The following is a 5,000-nucleotide window of genomic DNA, read 5'->3' as shown; positions in this document are numbered from 1 at the left end:
CTTTGAACTCGTGAGAGTGGTTCTTACCGGAACGAAACGAACGCCTGTGGTGCGAATCTCCGCTCAGACGAAAAATTTTCAAAATTCGAAAAAAATTTTTGTCTGCGTGTTCGTGACACGGTGAGGACGAAACCATAGCCCCGACAACAAACCCGCAAAGGAATGTCGAGATACGGGCCGAAACAAGTCGAAAGTTCCGAAACCCGAGGACTAGGTGCCGACCGACCGGTCGAGACCGCTCGGTGCATGAAGTATCAACGGTGCCGCTCGGACGTCGGAGCCGGCCGGTCATAACACGTGTTCCTTATGGGGCAAAACAGCAACGCGACCTGAAAAATTTGGCAGTACGTTGGAACTTAGTTCCATGCGAGAATCGTTGGGACTTTGAAAATTTTTCGATCCAACGAGTGATGCGCGACTCTTTCGGACTTTGAAAATTTTTCGTTCCAACGAGTGATGCGCGACTCTTTCGGACTTTGAAAATTTTTCGATCCAACGAGTGATGCGCGACTCTTTCGGACTTTGAAAATTTTTCGTTCCAACGAGTGATGCGCGACTCTTTCGGACTTTGAAAATTTTTCGATCCAACGAGTGATGCGCGACTCTTTCGGACTTTGAAAATTTTTCGATCCAACGAGTGATGCGCGACTCTTTCGGACTTTGAAAATTTTTCGATCCAACGAGTGATGCGCGACTCTTTCGGACTTTGAAAATTTTTCGTTCCAACGAGTGATGCGCGACTCTTTCGGACTTTGAAAATTTTTCGATCCAACGAGTGATGCGCGACTCTTTCGGACTTTGAAAATTTTTCGATCCAACGAGTGATGCGCGACTCTTTCGGACTTTGAAAATTTTTCGATCCAACGAGTGATGCGCGACTCTTTCGGACTTTGAAAATTTTTCGATCCAACGAGTGATGCGCGACTCTTTCGGACTTTGAAAATTTTTCGATCCAACGAGTGATGCGCGACTCTTTCGGACTTTGAAAATTTTTCGATCCAACGAGTGATGCGCGACTCTTTCGGACTTTGAAAATTTTTCGATCCAACGAGTGATGCGCGACTCTTTCGGACTTTGAAAATTTTTCGAACTTTGAAAATTTTTCGATCCAACGAGTGATGCGCGACTCTTTCGGACTTTGAAAATTTTTCGATCCAACGAGTGATGCGCGACTCTTTCGGACTTTGAAAATTTTTCGATCCAACGAGTGATGCGCGACTCTTTCGGACTTTGAAAATTTTTCGATCCAACGAGTGATGCGCGACTCTTTCGGACTTTGAAAATTTTTCGATCCAACGAGTGATGCGCGACTCTTTCGGACTTTGAAAATTTTTCGATCCAACGAGTGATGCGCGACTCTTTCGGACTTTGAAAATTTTTCGATCCAACGAGTGATGCGCGACTCTTTCGGACTTTGAAAATTTTTCGATCCAACGAGTGATGCGCGACTCTTTCGGACTTTGAAAATTTTTCGATCCAACGAGTGATGCGCGACTCTTTCGGACTTTGAAAATTTTTCGATCCAACGAGTGATGCGCGACTCTTTCGGACTTTGAAAATTTTTCGTTCCAACGAGTGATGCGCGACTCTTTCGGACTTTGAAAATTTTTCGATCCAACGAGTGATGCGCGACTCTTTCGGACTTTGAAAATTTTTCGATCCAACGAGTGATGCGCGACTCTTTCGGACTTTGAAAATTTTTCGATCCAACGAGTGATGCGCGACTCTTTCGGACTTTGAAAATTTTTCGATCCAACGAGTGATGCGCGACTCTTTCGGACTTTGAAAATTTTTCGATCCAACGAGTGATGCGCGACTCTTTCGGACTTTGAAAATTTTTCGTTCCAACGAGTGATGCGCGACTCTTTCGGACTTTGAAAATTTTTCGATCCAACGAGTGATGCGCGACTCTTTCGGACTTTGAAAATTTTTCGATCCAACGAGTGATGCGCGACTCTTTCGGACTTTGAAAATTTTTCGATCCAACGAGTGATGCGCGACTCTTTCGGACTTTGAAAATTTTTCGATCCAACGAGTGATGCGCGACTCTTTCGGACTTTGAAAATTTTTCGATCCAACGAGTGATGCGCGACTCTTTCGGACTTTGAAAATTTTTCGATCCAACGAGTGATGCGCGACTCTTTCGGACTTTGAAAATTTTTCGATCCAACGAGTGATGCGCGACTCTTTCGGACTTTGAAAATTTTTCGGACTTTGAAAATTTTTCGATCCAACGAGTGATGCGCGACTCTTTCGGACTTTGAAAATTTTTCGATCCAACGAGTGATGCGCGACTCTTTCGGACTTTGAAAATTTTTCGATCCAACGAGTGATGCGCGACTCTTTCGGACTTTGAAAATTTTTCGATCCAACGAGTGATGCGCGACTCTTTCGGACTTTGAAAATTTTTCGATCCAACGAGTGATGCGCGACTCTTGCGGACTTTGAAAATTTTTCGATCCAACGAGTGATGCGCGACTCTTTCGGACTTTGAAAATTTTTCGATCCAACGAGTGATGCGCGACTCTTTCGGACTTTGAAAATTTTTCGATCCAACGAGTGATGCGCGACTCTTTCGGACTTTGAAAATTTTTCGATCCAACGAGTGATGCGCGACTCTTTCGGACTTTGAAAATTTTTCGATCCAACGAGTGATGCGCGACTCTTTCGGACTTTGAAAATTTTTCGATCCAACGAGTGATGCGCGACTCTTTCGGACTTTGAAAATTTTTCGATCCAACGAGTGATGCGCGACTCTTTCGGACTTTGAAAATTTTTCGATCCAACGAGTGATGCGCGACTCTTTCGGACTTTGAAAATTTTTCGATCCAACGAGTGATGCGCGACTCTTTCGGACTTTGAAAATTTTTCGATCCAACAAGTGATGCGCGACTCTTTCGGACTTTGAAAATTTTTCGTTCCAACGAGTGATGCGCGACTCTTTCGGACTTTGAAAATTTTTCGATCCAACGAGTGATGCGCGACTCTTTCGGACTTTGAAAATTTTTCGATCCAACGAGTGATGCGCGACTCTTTCGGACTTTGAAAATTTTTCGATCCAACGAGTGATGCGCGACTCTTTCGGACTTTGAAAATTTTTCGGACTTTGAAAATTTTTCGATCCAACGAGTGATGCGCGACTCTTTCGGACTTTGAAAATTTTTCGATCCAACGAGTGATGCGCGACTCTTTCGGACTTTGAAAATTTTTCGATCCAACGAGTGATGCGCGACTCTTTCGGACTTTGAAAATTTTTCGATCCAACGAGTGATGCGCGACTCTTTCGGACTTTGAAAATTTTTCGATCCAACGAGTGATGCGCGACTCTTTCGGACTTTGAAAATTTTTCGTTCCAACGAGTGATGCGCGACTCTTTCGGACTTTGAAAATTTTTCGATCCAACGAGTGATGCGCGACTCTATCGGACTTTGAAAATTTTTCGATCCAACGAGTGATGCGCGACTCTTGCGGACTTTGAAGATTTTTCGATCCAACGAGTGATGCGCGACTCTTTCGGACTTTGAAAATTTTTCGTTCCAACGAGTGATGCGCGACTCTTTCGGACTTTGAAAATTTTTCGATCCAACGAGTGATGCGCGACTCTTTCGGACTTTGAAAATTTTTCGATCCAACGAGTGATGCGCGACTCTTTCGGACTTTGAAAATTTTTCGATCCAACGAGTGATGCGCGACTCTTTCGGACTTTGAAAATTTTTCGATCCAACGAGTGATGCGCGACTCTTTCGGACTTTGAAAATTTTTCGATCCAACGAGTGATGCGCGACTCTTTCGGACTTTGAAAATTTTTCGTTCCAACGAGTGATGCGCGACTCTTTCGGACTTTGAAAATTTTTCGATCCAACGAGTGATGCGCGACTCTTTCGGACTTTGAAAATTTTTCGATCCAACGAGTGATGCGCGACTCTTTCGGACTTTGAAAATTTTTCGATCCAACGAGTGATGCGCGACTCTTTCGGACTTTGAAAATTTTTCGATCCAACGAGTGATGCGCGACTCTTTCGGACTTTGAAAATTTTTCGTTCCAACGAGTGATGCGCGACTTTTTCGGACTTTGAAAATTTTTCGATCCAACGAGTGATGCGCGACTCTTTCGGACTTTGAGAATTTTTCGATCCAACGAGTGATGCGCGACTCTTTCGGACTTTGAAAATTTTTCGATCCAACGAGTGATGCGCGACTCTTTCGGACTTTGAAAATTTTTCGATCCAACGAGTGATGCGCGACTCTTTCGGACTTTGAAAATTTTTCGATCCAACGAGTGATGCGCGACTCTTTCGGACTTTGAAAATTTTTCGATCCAACGAGTGATGCGCGACTCTTTCGGACTTTGAAAATTTTTCGTTCCAACGAGTGATGCGCGACTCTTTCGGACTTTGAAAATTTTTCGATCCAACGAGTGATGCGCGACTCTTTCGGACTTTGAAAATTTTTCGATCCAACGAGTGATGCGCGACTCTTTCGGACTTTGAAAATTTTTCGATCCAACGAGTGATGCGCGACTCTTTCGGACTTTGAAAATTTTTCGATCCAACGAGTGATGCGCGACTCTTTCGGACTTTGAAAATTTTTCGATCCAACGAGTGATGCGCGACTCTTTCGGACTTTGAAAATTTTTCGATCCAACGAGTGATGCGCGACTCTTTCGGACTTTGAAAATTTTTCGATCCAACGAGTGATGCGCGACTCTTTCGGACTTTGAAAATTTTTCGATCCAACGAGTGATGCGCGACTCTTTCGGACTTTGAAAATTTTTCGATCCAACGAGTGATGCGCGACTCTTTCGGACTTTGAAAATTTTTCGATCCAACGAGTGATGCGCGACTCTTTCGGACTTTGAAAATTTTTCGTTCCAACGAGTGATGCGCGACTCTTTCGGACTTTGAAAATTTTTCGATCCAACGAGTGATGCGCGACTCTTTCGGACTTTGAAAATTTTTCGTTTCAACGAGTGATGCGCGACTCTTTCGGACTTTGAAAAT

This window comes from Athalia rosae, chromosome 3, assembly GCF_917208135.1.
Source record: "Athalia rosae chromosome 3, iyAthRosa1.1, whole genome shotgun sequence".
Classification (NCBI taxonomy): Eukaryota; Metazoa; Arthropoda; class Insecta; order Hymenoptera; family Athaliidae; genus Athalia; species Athalia rosae.
This window is presented reverse-complemented; position numbering follows the sequence as displayed.